Consider the following 18,645-nt stretch of genomic DNA (forward strand, 5'->3'; position numbering starts at 1 on the left):
TTATATAAATAAAAAAAAGTAGCTCAAAGTCATACTGCTGCACAAATCGCCGCGAATTGACTAAAAAAAATCAACAGATTGCCGAAATAATATTTATTTATTGAATATAAGCACCTGAACCTTTACATTTAATGGTTTACAAGTGATTGCAATACGTTTTATATGCAATTACAGACTGCCGTACGTGGTGAAGAATTTATCATTCATTTTTACACCCTTATTTAATAATAATGGATGTCGGCCGTGAACACTTGAAAACGTGATCTTAATATGTTAAATTAAATTTAAGATGTAACTATTTTTAAATATTGTAAATGAATGCATTATCATTTATATTTATATGTTACCTATATAAATTGCATTTGAGTAAATTTGAGGCAAGGAAAATAATATATATATAACTCTGTCTTTTATCGTTTTCCGTTTATTGTCATGACATTGTCCGTTTATTTTTGCCAGACTCATGCGTTTGACTTTCCATCTTTATTTTTTAATGTGTCTATAATTCGAGAGCCTTTTGTAAAAAAAAAAAAACTACATACCAGAAGCCTTCGTTAAAAAATAAAGTTTGAATATTATAGCAATAAAAAGGCTTATAAATTCATTCAAATTTATATGGCACTGGCTACGGTTACATGGAAATGTAACAATAATAAAAATATTATTGTTACATTGGAGTCTAATTGCCGGAATGGAAAGTTGGGTAAGGAACCGATTAATTACGAATGTAACAATAATTATTGAGGCTACGGTTACATTGAGTTATTGTTACATGAAAAACAGCAATCTACGTACGCTAGATTAATTAAACTTAAATCTATAGTTGTATTGCTTAATTCTTTCATATGTACTAAATAATGCTGGTAATAATGATCAATAATAAATATTATTATTCAACAAATGGTGTGTAAATAGTTTTACGTATTCATGGTTTTGATGTTCTTAAAGATACTACTTCAGATTAGGACTGAGTACAATTTAAAACTTGGGATGCGTTTGAAACGAAACTAAAACAATACCAAGTGACACAAACTTCACACAGCTATACAAAGGCAGTTCTAAAAAAATATACATCAAAATAAAATTGAGAATGGAAATGGGGAATGTGCCAAAGAGACAACAACCCGACCATAGAAAAAAACAACAGCAGAAGGTCACCAACAGGTCTTCAATGTAGCGAGAAATTCCCGCAACCGGAGGCGTCCTTCAACTGGCCCCTAAAGCAAAGTTTGCTAACATTGAACTTAAATACTGGGAACTTCTGTATACATGTATCCATGGAGGACGTAAGTTCGTTCATCAAAAATGTGTAGGACTTAAACATGCTACAAAAACCACTTACTGGATACATATGTAGAAACTGTCATTGTAAATAAAAAATTAAACAAATTATATTTATAATTGTATGTCTTGTAAATATAAAATAAATGTCTTAAACTTTTATTATTTAGTACATATTACTAGTCCCATCGTACATTGCTGTTTTTCATGTAACAATAACGCAATGTAACCGTAGCCTCAATAGTTATTGTTACATTCGTAGTTAATCAGGTCCTTACCCAACCATGCATTTCGGCAATTAGTCTCCAATGTAACAATAATATTTTTATTACTGTTACATTTCCATGTAACCGTAGCCAGTGCCAATTTATATTTGAAATAGGATAAATAATCAAGAAAATGTTTATACGTCAGACACTGTACTTAAAGTACATTTAAAGACCAAGTTACATATATATTACATGCATACAGCATAATAAAGCTGGTTTAATTTGAATGACTATCCATTAGGGACATTTTTCGACGATAATTAATCAAATCTGACAAGTTTTATTAAAAACGGAAAATAATTCTTCGCCCGTTAACGATTTAACGTTACCGTACCCTCTATACTGAAAATAGCAAGGGAAATCAAAGTCACTCAAACTTCAATTCTTTTATACTATTTTGAAGCTTTTGATTAGTACATTTGATTTTTATCACAAAGAATAGAAATTTTTCACTGAGAACAATACTGTGTTGAGAAAAGTGCTGAGTTATCATGATAGGTCAAATTGATTGGTAATGATATAAAACTTTATTCTAGGATGTCAATATTAACTATATTGTGTAAAATGCACCATATTATAGTTCTTTTGTATTTGATTTCATCTTTCGCAAAGATTTTTTCAATTGGAAACACCAGAATTCAAGTCGCGACAAATATTTTTTACTGAAATGTTTGCCTTTTTTGCTGCGTAATTCCCTAAATGTATAACTTGGGTATTTCTGTAAACATAATCTATTAAAATGGGAAATTGTCTGGTTTAGTTTGTACTGTTTATGGAATTAGGCAATATTTGGTCACATTGAAAGCATTTTCAGTGTTAGAATTGTTCATCTATGAAAAATGAGGCTAAATTTACATAGAATTTATACTCTCCTGTGTAAAGAATTATTGTTCACATTCTTGATAATGCATGCAGCAAATATTTCAAAAGTGCTTTATTTTGTAGTTTCTTTCTTTTATTCTATCATACATAAATAATTTTTCATTTCCTACTGTTTGAAAGGACTTTTGTTGGAAATTAATACTCCCAAGGGACGTAATTCAGCTTTTTCATTGATTAATACAGGCAACAAAGGCAACTTTACAACTGAGTAGTTTGCATATTTAATGTTTAAAGTGTCTAATATCTTTGTTTTCATCATCTCAAGACAGAATAATATTAGTTACATAGTGTGCTAGTGACCTAATACGGTATATATGGGGTCAGTAAATTCCATATGGGGTGAGAGCGAAGCTCGAATCCCCATATGGAATTTACTGACCCCATATATACCGTATTACGTCACTAGCACACTATGTAACGAATTTATCTTACCGACTATCTTAACGTGTGAAATTAAGACTAGTGATTCTCAAAATGAGCAAGTCTTCAATACTGTTAGCATTAAGAAAATATTTCCATTGATCGTACAAAAACAGATGCCAACAATAACGACTTGTAAGGTTTAAATGTGTTTTATGAATTTATTTCAATCTTAATCATCAATTTCTTCGTCTGTTGGAACTTTTAACTTTTTTTCTCAGTACCGTTTTGTTTTTATAAAGGGACATAACACCATTACTAACCGTGTATGAAATAAGCCCCGCCCCCTTCTTACCTAATATGGAATATAAAGGGACGTAACTTCACTACTAACCGTGTATGAGATAAACCCCGCCTCCCTACTGACCTAATATCAAATATACACGGTTTGCACGCGGACGCTTTTAACCAATCATATTCCTGGAAATGTATAGGAGGTAAGATAATAGATTTTATAACAAGTTCTAAAAAGTTTAACCACAATATGGCATATACTAAAGCATGGAATGGAGATTAGTATGAAAAATCTTGAATTTGTGCATTTCTTGTAAATTTTTGATAAAATGAATACAAATTGAATGGAACTGTTCATTTTATCTGTTTAAATGGAACTATTTATCATTCTTTTTAAATAAGATAAGATATGATTGGATACAGGTTGTTTATTAAGGCTTTTGTGAAAGAAGTAGAGAATGAGGTAAACCAGCATGTAGGGGTGGGGACATAAAATGATCTATGTTTCTTTAATCCTTTCCCTTTCATGCATTTTAAACCTTTACTTATCGAAATACATTATCGAAGTTTAAATGAATACAGAATTCGCATCAATGGTCATACACATGCCATGTTGGGCTCAAATGAAAGATAATTGGTAAAATAGTTCAAAAAATTAAGTTTGAAGATAATTCGTCATTTTTTTGGTCACGTGGTATATTTCCAAAAGTCACGTGACTGTTGGAGGAAAAGTGAAAAAATTACAAAATCCTTGGGCAAAAAGTCGTTCAGAGACATATTGATGGGCTAATAGGGTCAGGTTTTGATGGAAACACAATGCCCCGAGTCTGTTGAAGCCATATAAGTTATCATAGTGGTATAAATAGACGCATAACGTGCTATAGGCCTTGAAATATCGATGTCCGTAACATTCAAAATAATTGATTTTAGAGACGCTCTTTTTGTCCGATTTCAAACTTGGACCCTAGTTATTTGTCTAATTCGTTTTCAATCAATCAGCAACGTAAACTTTGTTTTTACAAGGGAAAATTCATTGAATTACCAATGCTAGCTCGATCTGGGACACCCTTGACCGAGCCCGATGGAGCAAAGGGGGTAAAAAGGGGGGGTGCAATTTTGCACACACATTCTTTAAAAAAAAATCGTAGGTTTCCTTTTTGAAAGTAAAGTTAAGTTAAGTTACATTTAATATAGGAAATTATTTTTCCAACTCCGGCAGTCAGATTCCAACTCTCAATATTAGCGCCCAGGGATAGATCAGCGTACCCCTGCGCCACAGGCATTGTAGTGAATTTATCGAAATTTAAGTACTTAAGTCTACTACTACGAAAGAAATGAAAAAAAAAATAATATAAAGATTCTCACCCAGTTTGTTTTCTTTTTGGAATTATGTGTTCAGATGATAATTTTTTGTTGCCAAATGCATGATTTTTACGCAAATCTAGGAGGAATCCACTCTTTAAACTGTCATTTTTCATTGAAATATACATGTTTCTTCATTCAAACAAAAGTGTTTTCAACACTTACGAAACCATGTTTTGTTACATCTATTTCATCTTTGCCAAAAAAATTCAGAATATTTTAGTGGTTTTTGTCTCTTTTCTCATAATATCTTTAAGAAATGACTTCAGATTTTTAGCGCAATTCAAGTTTGCGATTGCACTGCTACACTAAAAATTACATTTGCAACTAGTGTACAAGTTAGAACTATTAGTTTAATACTATTCTTCAAAAACTCACTGCACAGTTATTGAAAAAAGACATAAATCCTCTTAAAAGAGCAGTTTTCTTTGCACTTCTTTTTGAGAATATCCCTCAAAATTCGAACAAAAATAAATGGTTTTTACAGGAAAAATTACACATCAGTAAGGGGCGACTTGTTTATTAACTAATAATGATAAAGGTTTGATGCACATTAAATCGCATTGCTGGTTATCTGAGGATTAATTTCAGCCCTTAATCACATCTGTACGTCAGCAAATGGCGATTAAACATGTCTAAATGTCCCAAACAAATCTTGAAATTGGTTTCACCGGTAAGCTGTACCGGTGTGAAAGGGAGAGGGTTAAGTACTGGGGACATACAAGTATTTATCATAGCCAAGGTTTTCACAATAGCCCAGTATTGCATTAATAATGTCATAAGAATTCTTTATATCTTTATGTCACAGTATAGGGAAAACGGTAGTATTTAATTTTCCAAGCATTAGGTTGGCCTGTTGTGTACCCAAGGCAGGTGAAAGAAGTCAAATTAGGAGCGCTGTGATTGGATGTAAGGGTACTGCAAAATGACGGTGGGCATGGATAACATAAACAAGCTCCGTTGGAAGTTGGTCATGATACTATTTGGCTTTAATTTTTAAAACAGAGTAATAAAGTACTAACACAACATATAACTGTTTTATCCAGGTTTTTATCTTAAAAAGTGGTAAATTTAGAAAATGTTAACATTGTCGCCTATGGCAGAATAAATAGTACCGTTTTCCCTTTATTTTTGTTGCATTCATGTCGCATGTGTGTCGGCAGTGTCAGTGCTTCTAATAGCAAACTTAGTTTACACAAAATCGTTGACATGGTAGAAGGAAACTATAGTACAATATAAGCTGAGCTGGAAATTGCAATTGGTGAGTAGAAATGAATAATATTTTAATACATGTCTATATCAGAATAATCATTGATCATGGATCATCATCCAAGAGTTTGAAGGAAAAATGTTCACATTTGTTAAATTTGTGCATACAGGTATGAATCGACGTTCCAATACTCCACACTCTTGCATAGTAGCCTGTTCAAAGGCAAAGTAAGAATTTGGGCTTGTTAAAAAATTGTTCCTGTGATTGGAACCCCCCCCCCCCCTTTCATGTTTTTTGGAAGATCAATGCATGATTTGAAAAGTTACATATAAACTAGTATGGTTTAAACCCCCTTTTAAAAATGGCTGGATCCACCCCTGTTTATTGCCTAACATGCATTGACATGTGGGGTATTCACAATGGTATGGTTGTGCGGGATGGCCTATTACAACAGTTACAAGACCTAAACCCCTGATCGAGTAATCCTACATATTGTATGTTAATGTATTGATAACTGTCACGTCCTAAATTTGCATGAAATATTTGTCACTTTTTTTTATTAACCAATAACCAACCAATCTTCACATGTTACGATGTAGTCCGAGACAAGCTCCGTTTGGACGTCAGAGTAATCTCGGACTAGTTACGACGATGATATACCTATTAATATAGCCACTGGTGGGTGATGTACAATAATTATAATTTGTCACATATGTGTTATGAATACCTTCAACATGTTCAAGGCTTGGGTTTGTATATATGCAATAACCTCAAAATTGCCCGGGGCAAAAAAAGAGTATATTGATATTGTGCCCTGACATGCGTGATTCCAAATGATGAGACGGCATTGCGTTAACAACAATTTTTAACACTTTTCATCTTTTCAGCCCGATATGCGGTTTAAATAGAACAAAAGAATTCGACCTCTTGTGTTTAGAAGGTAGAAAAGTGAAATGAACTTTGTATACGGTTGTCAAGATGTCACAAAAGTTACTTTCCGTAAAGTCATTATAAATATTTGCATTCACGTTGTTTAATTTTCATATTGTACAATTGTTGACAATGCAACTTGCAAACAATCGTTTTTAAAACCACCATAAGTCAAGCTGTTACGTCATTTAGGGGGTCTCCTTATAAACTGTTACTTTTTTTTGCTGGACATAGAAAAAATCTGGGGAAAATTACAAAAATTGAAAAATGAATTGTCAATCGTTTAAGACTATTCCCAAAGTGGCACACCTAAATTTGACATTTGGACGCAATTTCAAAGTTGGATGTTATATGACGGGGTTTTGTTAATCAATTTACGAATCGAACGCACCCGTCCTATATATGTAACATCACATGACATTTAAGTGATTAAAACTAATGTTTTAAAATAATATTTGTATACTCTGGGCCTTATTTATATAAAAAAAATGAACGAAAAACAAATATGTAACACATAAACAAACAACAACCACTGAATAACAGGCTCCTGACTTGGGACAGGCACATACATAAATAATGTGGCTGGGTTAAACATGTTAGCGGGATCTATGTTTGTGTTCGATCATACAGTATAATAAGTCGGTAGTTGCCCGCGAATGGATTTTTTTCTTTGCGTCTTATTTGTTGGTTGCAGTTGGTTTTTTGTTTTGTGTCAAGTGGAGATATGGTGTGATTTTGTTTTTCTTTTGATGTGTTTGCATCTTAAATTGGGATTGCACCGAGTTATTTCATGATTTCTTTTGTGCTATATTTTCGATACATTTTTAGTCTATCTTATAGCATCTTACAATTGTCCGGCGACATAATGTGATACTTTTTTTGTTCGCCAATATTATTCATACGAGTCGATTTGAATTTACTATATATTTATATCTTTTTCTTTTCTTATTAGTTTACCTACAGTCGAAAATTTGCAAGACATTAAGAGTCTTTACTTATTTAACCGTTTTACATTAGACTCAATTTTATTATAGTTTATCACATTAAGACTCGATTGTATTATAGTACTTTACTTGAATAACCGTCCCACTGTTAGTTGTATGTTAGTTCTTCACAACTCAGAAACAGATTCAAGAATATCAAATTTCCCTTATATTAATTTTTACCGTATACGATGGCTCACTCTATTTTCTCATACTTGCTCACTATTAGGGAGCTACCATTTGATTTTTATGGGGGGGGGGGGGGGGGGGGGGGGCTAGGATGAAATTTGAAAAAAATAGGCAGGACAGGAGTTATGAGTAAAAAAAAGGCAGGATGACAATTTAGGTAAAAAAAGTCAGGATAAACTAAAAAAAAAAAAAAGGCAGGACCGAATAGAGTGAAAAATAAAAAGGCAGGACAGAGATTACATCTAAAAAAAATGCAGGACAAAATTTTTCATCCTAGCCCCCCCCCCCTAAAAATCAAATGGTAGCTCCCTTACAAGTCAAGTACTATAGAAGTACACCGGTGCACCCCCCCCCCCACCCCACCCCACCCCGGGCCTATATTCTTGAAAACTATGTTCTTATACATAGTATCTCCATGTTATTGTCTCAAGTCTTCAGTCTCTGCACCGGACTCTTACAATCAACCAAGTCGTTGCTAAGACAGTGCTTAAAAGAGCAGCGACTTGGGTTAAAATTGTACTTACTAGACAGTCTTTGATAATCTGTTACAGTTTTGTACAAGAGTAATGTTTGGGATGCTTAAATCTTTGGCATATTTTGTAAGTTGAAAAATGAATATACTAAAGACCTTTTTTGGGTGTTAACATTTGCGGTTGAATGTAGAATTTACAACCTGTTTTATTTAAAAAAAAAAAAAAAAAAGAAGATTCTAAAAGATGACGAAAATTAAGCATATGCTCTTTCATTGTTCTTGAACAGGGCTTCAATTTAAAAAAAAACAAGAATGTGTCCAAAGTACACGGATGCCCCACTCGCACTATCCTTTTCCATGTTCCTTGGACCGTGAAATTGGGTAATAATCTAATTTGGTATTAAAATTAGAAAGATTATACTATAGGGAACATATGTACTAAGTTTCAAGTTGATTGGACTTCAATTTTATCAAAAACTACCTTGACCAAAAACTTTAACCTGAAACTCCCACTTTCATTTTCTATGTTCAGTGGACCGTGAAATTGGGGTCAAAAGTCTAATTTGGCTTTAAAATTAGAAAGATCATATCATAAGCAACAAGTCTACTAAGTTTCAAGTTGATTGGACTTCAGCTTCATCAAAAACTACCTCGACCAAAAACTTTAACCTGAACGGTCGGACGCACAGACGAACGGAGCCACAGACCAGAAAACATAATGCCCCTCTACTATCGTAGGTGGGGCATAAAAAGAAAGAGTTCAGATGATCAAGTTCTTTGAAGAAAGAGAAAGGGGAAACCAATAGCACTGCTATATTATCTCAGAAATTATATAAATTATAATTTACCATTAGTATTACAAGACTATGAAGGATGCATTCACATCTCTTCTGTTATGGAGACGTTTGACAAATTCTGTACATAAAAAAAAACAAGTTCCCATTGTGACATAACTTTATTCATATAGATTATTTCTCCTACATATCTTTATATATTGCTTTCTTTAGTTCAAATTGGAATCTCAGATAAGCATCTGGTACTTTAAAACCTCTCCTCTCTGTTCCATGCCTCTGGTCGACATGTGTACTTCATAATAATTACTGACTGTCAAATGTATAGCGGAACGTACATAACTTCTTGATAAAACTGCCGTCTATCTCCCTTTTCGACACTGCAAAAAAAAAAATCGAACAGGCAATTAAAGAGGGTGTTGCAACCACATGTTCCCCGTACAAACGGATCGGAATTCAATTCTCATTCTGTAAACAAATATTGTAGGATTGTTAAGGTATTTTGGTGTTGAAAGCCCCTCCCCCTTTTTTGTAATATACACCACAAAAAAAACATTTAGTTAGGATAAAGAACTAATAAACGATAGTCCTATAATATAAGGCTTCAGAGTTTTAAATCTTTAAGATTCAACATGTTTATCGGATTGTTTTTTACTATCAATGTTGAACCGTTAATTTTTATCGTATTTTTTTAACTACCAATGTTGAACCGTTGATAGTTAATAACAAAAATTCGATAAAAAATGTTGAATGTAAATGATATGAACCTCCGGTCTTATATTAAAGGACAATATATAACACTTCTGAGGTTCATATCATTTACATTCAACGGTTTTATCGGATTTTTTTTTTACTATGAACCGTTCAACATCAATAGTAAAAAAAAATCCGATATAAAAACGTTGAATATAAGTGATATGAACCTCCGAAGTTTATATAATAGCATTACGGTAAATAGAATAATTGAAATTCAGTTAATTTAGTGTGGGAGGCTATTTTAATCCACTTTCTGAGTGTGTATTATATAATGTTACAATGTAACAAACCTATCAAACACACCGTGAAAAATAACATTATCTCCCCTAGATATGCTTAACAACATGACACAAAAAACTGCTACCTTTTTTTGCTCTATATCACATAATTATGAAAACACATTACATAGATAGGGAATATTGTGCTTGTGTACACGTTTGAATGTGTAGGTGGCACACTCAGAACGATCGTCTCTAGATTTTTTTTTTAAATTAGTCCCGGCCTTTCCGGGTTCACGTAGCAACACGTTTCTTACCTTTCCAGCTATTTCTGATTATCAATTAATCCAAAACATGCATTTATCACAAAGCAACAACTATTAAACAACTCACCTATACCAATGGTGATCGTCTAATTCCTAGCTGATTCCTTTAATCGTACCTTTTTTGACGACAGTCACACCCATCGTTGTAGCGTCTACCATTGGAGGTAGCGAAATTACATGATTTGACAGGAGAGCGAAATAAACAAGGGAAGCAATTTTATCGAACCGCATTCCGGACTGTTTTGTGATAAGAAATTTAAGATTTTACCGGGTATGATTCATTATTTTGTTATAAATGATTTGTTATGCTCTAAATTTTGTAGAACTTAAATATATGTTATAACAGAAGAAAAAGAAATTTTGTTGAAATTTTTATTTTTATCTTTTGTATATTATTCACTGTCATGACTGTCATGACTAAATAAAAATTAGATCCCACGCATGCGCGGCATAGTTAAATAAGTGCCCGACACGTTATCATCAGTATGTTGATGGATTATAAAGAAGAAGAAGAAGAAGAAGAAGAAGAATCTTATAAATACTATTTGCTTTGTCACCATGTCACGTTGGTAGTAATATTCAACAAATTCTATTTTAAAATAAAAAAGTATTATAAATTGATCACAACAAGTATAGTGCTATAGCCTCTATTAGACAGTAACCCTTCAATGACGTATACACCTAAGAAAACATTGATGTAGAAAGAGAGAACATTTTGTTTTAGAAATAGAACCTCAAAAAAGGGTTTTATTCTTCATCTCATAAGGGACTTATCAATTAAATTGTATAAGTCATAAATTCATTTCTTTACATCATTAAACTTTGTTGTCAAGCAAATTATGATTGCTAGTTTTTCTTGTAGATAAATACAAGTTTATATATAATAAATACTTTATTCTGAATGTATATTTATTTTGTAGATAAGATATCACATTGGTTTGAGCATGATTCCCAGCCAGATTATGAAGCGGCATATATCATGTATATCAATGTATATATAGGAAATATATAGTGTCACTAAGTTACTCTCATATGGTACCTCATTTGTACCTGTAGCTATAAATTGTGAAATGGTGGATTCATTCATAATTTTGTGTTACTTATTGGTTTGGAAATAACGTTGATAGAGCTAACAGCATTATGTCATGATGTACAGTTGATGGGATGATCTGATTGGACAAAAAGAAAATTGTGAATTGAACAAATAGCAAACTTACAATTCATAGAAAAAAATGTAGGAAATACAATGTACTACATTACTTGGTGACAGAGCATACCTTTGATATATATATTTGAAATAAGTAATATTAACAATTTGAAATAAAGAGAATTTAAAGTTTTCTTAGTAGTGCATCATATCTTAATTCCATGATTATCTTGGATAGTTATATCATTAAGAATAGAAAATTGGAATAATGGAAATTTCTAGTTTAGTGAATATCAGTCATTGTCAATACTAAAAGTGCAGCATCATGATCATACATCATCTGATTCACCTTGGATAATTATTCATTGAAATAAGAATTTGGATATTATAAGAGTTTCTATGCTGCCATTGCTATTGTTGGCTACATGTACCTACAGGGAGTGTTAAACCTCCTTTACTTTCCATGAGGGTCTGTCACGGTCCATCACTATTGGTTAGTGTCATATATGGGCGTTTTTCAATAAAAACGTATTTTCTTGTCCCAGCCACTTAAAAAAAAATATGTTTGATCTTTGCAAGTAATTTTTTGTGCAGTCAGTACATTGAATTAGATTTAACATTTTAAAGCAAAGAAACAGTTTATTTTTAGAGGGATTGATAAGATATTGACTCCTGAATGGGCCAAAACAACCAAAATGGCATGTCCCTAGACCGCCTGTTCAACATTCATACTCTAAAATATCGTAAAAAAATGAAGAAATAAGTGTTATTTTTACTTTACATAAGTTCTGTAATAAATCAAAAGTATGTTCAGAGCCAACATATTTTAATAAACAGCTTTCAATATAGGATTTTTAATTTCAGAAGGTGTGTCCCTCACAAAATGTCCACTACGAAACGAAGTCATTATTTGCCAATAAACAGTTTTATAAAATAATGTAATTTTTGTTTGCAAGAGATATAAACATTAGGATCTTACAAAAGAAGTGCTGCTTTTATAACGGCAATTAAATTGTTGGTAAGAAAAATTGAGCACATCAAATGGACCAGATTGATACCGTATTTTTGTTAATGTCCACTACGAAACGGGTCAAATCTCCTTCAGTATCTGGTTTTAAAATTATGAAAAAAATATCAGTGTACAGCTTAATAAATGCTTTGATGAATACAATAAGTCTTGTTACTATTGCAATATAGGGATTGTGGGGAAAAAAATAAAACATGTGATTACGTCCCCTACGAAACGGTCCCCTACGAAACAAGTATGGGAGAAAAACGTTTCGTAGTGGACACTACCACTACTATGCAGTCTTTTTTTAATCTTTTTTCAATTATATTCGTGCAAAACAAATAACAAGGGTTAGTTTCATGTAATTTTTATTATGTTTTTATTAACATATAATAGGGTTGATGTCAACTACGAAACTTTTTGTCCACTACGAAACGGTTTTGTCCACTACGAAACGCATCAAAATGTCCACTACGTAACATGAGTTGTTCCTTCATATGTGAAGTACTGTCTAATCTTTATCGATAAAAATGGTTTTCCAATTCAGAAAAAAATGAGATTTTTCTAGTATTTAAAAGTAAACAAACTGGAATGTCTATAGGGAACATTTAAAATTGCAAAACATATGTGTGTTTAGAAGAAGTTTCGTAGGGGACAAAAGTCCCCTACGAAACAGTACACAAATTATGAAAATAATATCATTTTAAAGAATATTTAAGATTGCACTTTTTGTTTACAAACAGGTCTACAATAGAGGTATTCAAAATAACTTGTTAAATTAAATTTTAGACAAGTTGATTTTCAATTTTTTTAGGTCTGAAAGTTACGCTTTTATTGAAAAACGCCCACATATGCATGATGATGGAAGTTTTTACCAACCTAGACAAGCTTTACAGCCCTGGCATGGTTGTTGGTTAGAGTCAAATGACAGCTTGCTGTATAGTTATAATAGTCTGAATGTATCTACATGTATTTTAATAATCTTCTAAATTACTGTTCATTCTGAAACTGGCATTTTATAATAGTAGTCAAACATATTAAACAATACATGTACTTCAAAGTATCCTTTTATTTTGTCTCGCCTTACAAAAAAGTCATGAAAGTTGGTTGTATACAAGAAATTTGTATTAGTCTTGGGGTGATGATGTAAGCTATTTTATAGAGCTTTACATTTTAAAAGCTAAAAGAGCTGAATGTTTATTGTCTTGTATTCAGATGCTAGTAGCTAATTAATATGTTATGATGTTTCAGTTTGCCATTAAATGTACATTGCACCTGACCCCATTTTCATGGTTCAATGACTGCATGTAAAATATACTGTTACTTAATCAATGAAATGCTCTCTTATACTGTATATTTTATATATATGTAATTGGATACATTTTATTGTATATGAGTATCTTGGAAGATCTACTTGTCTATCAGGTTGGGTTGACACGGTAAGGTTTGTTTCTCAGTTTATACTTCCTAATAAAATTGACACTGGAAATGGGGAATGTGCCAAAAAGACAACAACCCGACTACAGAGCAGACAATAGCCGAAGGTCATCAATGTTTCTCATAAGCTATAAGCTACATTGTACAATGTATAGGATCACTACTTTTGGCATAATTATGGAATAAATGTAAGTTGTACATGTTTGACATTTTTGAATGGCTTATTTCATCTGACAATGACACCATTTTCATGGTTTTTATGTTTAGTCTTTTTCTCTGTTTCTATGGTTACTATAAACGTTTAACCATAAATTTGGGGTATGGAAGAACTGTGTAAATTCAGAAATTCATGAAATTATCTGTCATATATCTGTCTGGCATGGTTATTTTGACTGGACTTCATTTTAACGGATTATTGATAATGTAAAGTTTATGTGATACTTATAGACTAGTAAAATCTTCTTATTACAGAATTTCAATAAAAAAGATCATGAATACGGCCACATTTAAAAGAATGTCTGTTTCCCATCACAGGGGGCTTATTTTTGACCTGGGTGTGGGGAGGGGAAACAATTTTTATTTTGGCCTAAGGAGATATGGTGAGACGACTACAGTCCCTGTAACGGAAAAGTTAACACTTTTTTCGTTCGGGGATCGTACGTACAGCGTTCGTGAATCGTTCGTATAGAGTTCGGTCATCGTTCGTACATCATTCGTATAGCGTCCGTACAACGCTCGGTCAGCGTTCGTTCATCGTTCGTTCATCGTATGGTAGATGTCACCGTTTAGGGTTTTGTATATCGTATGGTGCATGGTATCGTTGAGCGTTTTATTTGTCGTATGGTTCATGGTATGGTTAAGCGTTTAGCGTTTCGTTTATCGTATGGTATGTGATATCGTTTAGCGTTTCATCAATCGTATGGTATATCGTGATGTTAAGCGTCTGATATGTATGGTAGGGTTTTATTTCAGAAAGTTGTTTCAATTATAATTTTGAGTTAAAATGATTTATAATAAAAAAAAGTTGCGGGATAAAAAAAACAATAATAAGTGTCGATTGGATTAAACCTCCTTATTAATATCATTAGGGAATATAAATCACTATAAATCGAACGGGAAACGATTCCTCCCATCACATTTTGACATGAATACTATGAGACCAATTACTGCGATATAAGTCTCGCTCTTTGTCCTCTCTCTCCTCCACCAAATATTTCTCTGATACAAATATTTCCTTGACACTGTAAATTATATACAATGCTCTATAAATGAAGCTTTATATGAGATACACGTTTTATATCTAAATGTAGTCAAAAAAAATACAAGACATCCATGGTATTTGTTCCCCTCAATATCAGAGTCTGATATAAACCGAAAATTGTCAGGGATATATAAAAAATTGCTGAAGACATCTATGGAAACAGCGTCGCTTGTGATTCATGCTGTCGGTGTTAAAACTGTTATTTTGACTGTAAAAAAGCTTAATGTTGTGATGATATGCTATTGTTTCAGAAAAAGGCAGAAGGTTTGGATCATTTAAAACGTTTAATCCCGCTGCAAATGTTTGTACCTGTATATTCTACAATCGGTTGTTATTTGAAAGACTTTAAATTTTACAAATATCACATGCCTCCATGAAATGTTTTATCGACGCACCAAATGTTTTCCTTTCATCGTGCATAGCTCATTTTCAGATTCACTAAAGGTCTCTAAAGATCTTCTTACTTGTTCATTATATTTTAAAATATTTTAAAATCCTACAAAAATTGCCAAAACTTTTATTCTCCGGCTAGACTGCGTAAAAGATTAATACTGTTTTGTTTGTGTATCTATCCAAGATACACTTTTTTCTTTATTTTTTATATTAATATCTCCAGAGAAATAAGAGCTTCAGAACAAAACACAATGGGATTTCCATTATAAATTATATTTCCAAGGGTTGTACTTGGTTAAAATTATTTCATCAGGACTCTTTTCGTAAGTGTCAAAGACATTGCTGATGATATAAATTTCACAAAAATCTGGCATAAATTGTACACATGACAGTGCTAACTAGACCGGACAGACGGACGCCCGGTATTTCCATGTCCCCTGCAAGCTTCAAGATAAGTAATCAAAAAACCCTTTGGGAGGCTCAAATTCTGGGAAAAGGAGGGTCAATTCAGTTCCTATATTCCGGAGTTACATATACAGAAGTACCGCTGAAATGGGTCTGATTTTAAATGGTTGAATATTTCATTGGATGTGAAACATCAAATATTTCTGAATTAAATGATGGTAGTAGTTTCGAGAAAACATTAAAATCCTGTTTGAAATAGAAAATATATATTGGTGGATATTTTGAAATTTAACAAAAATCTAGTCTAGGGGAGTACACATGCATACAATGAAAATGTCCGAAAAATAAAAAAAATTCGGCATAAAATGGTCCCAAACATTTTTCGTCTCGCTCTGCTCGGCGTCACTTTTGCATTCACATCGTTTTAACCCTGGCTACGCAACTAGGATTGTAGTACACGCTTGTATTTTGTCCTTTAAAGTTAGTTGAAAGTTAGTCTGTCTGTTTAATATAATTTACAGTTTAAGGAGAATTATTCGTCTTTTGCAAAAAAGATAGAGAACTGTATGAAAATGTGCTTACGATTTCATTTAGGCAGAGGGAAACATGTTTTGTTTTATTTCAGAAGATTATTTAGTACAGATATAAAAGTATTTTTTATTTTTTACAATTTACAAAAATAATTTAGTAGTGGTTTTTTTTTATGCACATGGTAGATGAAACTTGTATGATCTAACTTTTGTCAAATTTAGATTGTCCCTGTGATATCTTTCCCCACTCTTTTATAGACTTGTTTTTCTTGCTTTGTTTTTTTTACGAATAGTTATTATCCAACTAATTTTTCAAATATCGAGTACACAAATTAGTCTCTATCTCTATACACACTTGCAATTTATTTTTACTGACAAGTGTCTGCTGGCATTCGATTGGACATCAGATTAATGTAGGCGTAACAATCTATCACATTTATCCAATCACCTGTCTAGTTTGCCATGAAATACGGTTCACAAAGTTTAGTTTTTTTTATTAGAATTATAAATATGATTGTAATAAAAACTATTCATATACTTTACATACACTAGTAATACAAATGTATAAATAAAAAACAATATCCTGCCCAAAAATTACTTACTTTACGAGATATAAAATTGAGAATGGAAATGGAATCACTATATTATACCTAATAACTATTTACAAATTAAGACAGCGTAAAAATAAAATAATAACATTAATAACAATTACTATTTAACGGGGACTATTATACTATTATATAGATGTAGAAAGATGTGGTATGAGTGCCAATGAGACAACTCTCCATCCAAATAACAATTTATAAAAGTAAACCATTATATTATGATAGTTCCAGCAATTTAAAAAAATTATCATGAAAAGGACGGTGTTGCAATTGAAGGCCAGGGACTTCCCGCTACATGTACGTCTAAAAACCACCTAGGCCGTCATGGTGCACTAAGCTCATGAAACTGCACTAAGACCATGATTGAACACTATAGCGATATTTATATACTAATGAACAGTCCATGTGTGGGTGGGCTTGTCAGATAAAAATAGACAACGCTTATATTTAAAAATAAAAAAAAGTGAAGAAAAGAAATATTACTATACATTGTACGGACGTTTAGACTAAGTCGCTAAATCCCGTATTTTAAAATCACGAAGTAATTGAAATCGGATTTAGGTTAGATTTGTGATCATTAATTGGAATTTATTAAGACTTTTTAAAATAACTTTTCTTTATCTTTATCAAGAATTTGTATAGTGAGATACACTATACAAATCCTTGTCTTAATAGTATTTTTTTAGATCGAAATTAATGAGACACATTTGCAAAGCTCATTTTCCGTTCACTTTGACGGTCTTTTTTTTTCATTTATAACCTGCAAAAATTGTTTAAACTTTAATTCTCTGACTAGACAGTATGTAAAACCAGAGACATATATACACGTATATATGTCTCTGGTAAAACCAAAACACTTTTATAAGTCAGTATACACACGGTGTTTTCCAAACCGGTAATTCCTTCGCCCAGGGATATGAACTTGACATTAAAAGTCCCTCAATAGCTTTACAATACCCGGCCGTGTCATTTCCGTATATTGTAGATGGAACGAGTGATATACATACATGTACACCACACATACATGTTCTAATACAGGTAAATTTTACCTTTTTGAAGGACTCCAAAGAGGGGGTGTGTTGCATGTGCGCTAATTTATTTTAAAAATCCAATCTTATATTTTTCTAAACTACGTTACATGCAAATGCGAAATAATTAGTGTTGTTCGTTCAGTCCAATTTATTTATAAATATTAATTTATTCTTTTGAATGAAAGATAAAAAAAACTACGCATGTAAACTTCAATGAATAAAATAGTATTTACTACTAGTAGCCTAAATGTAAAAACTTTTGCAACAAGATTTGAGGTTGAAGTGGCTCGATCAAAACGTGAAGAGATGAGAAATTGTCATAATTTTTCTAATTAATTACAAAGTATTATATGAGAAAAACACTTTTATTTTAGTCGCCCGGCATTCTCTTTTCTCGGCTTTAGATGATACGTAAAAACGTTGAAAAACACTTTAACATTTCTACGTTTTATAATCTCCTGACATACATGTATTCATATATAATTATACACAATCACAAAACGG

At 32.2% G+C, this 18,645-nt stretch overlaps 1 protein-coding gene across 1 annotated transcript in view; it reads right to left on the minus strand.

Moving 5' to 3' along the window:
* Nucleotides 1-18,645, minus strand: part of LOC139524354 (uncharacterized) — a 262,486-nt gene that overhangs the window by 171,368 nt on the left and 72,473 nt on the right. The window lies entirely within an intron of this gene.

The sequence above is a fragment of the Mytilus edulis genome, chromosome 5 (assembly GCF_963676685.1).
Source record: "Mytilus edulis chromosome 5, xbMytEdul2.2, whole genome shotgun sequence".
NCBI lineage: Eukaryota > Metazoa > Mollusca > Bivalvia > Mytilida > Mytilidae > Mytilus > Mytilus edulis.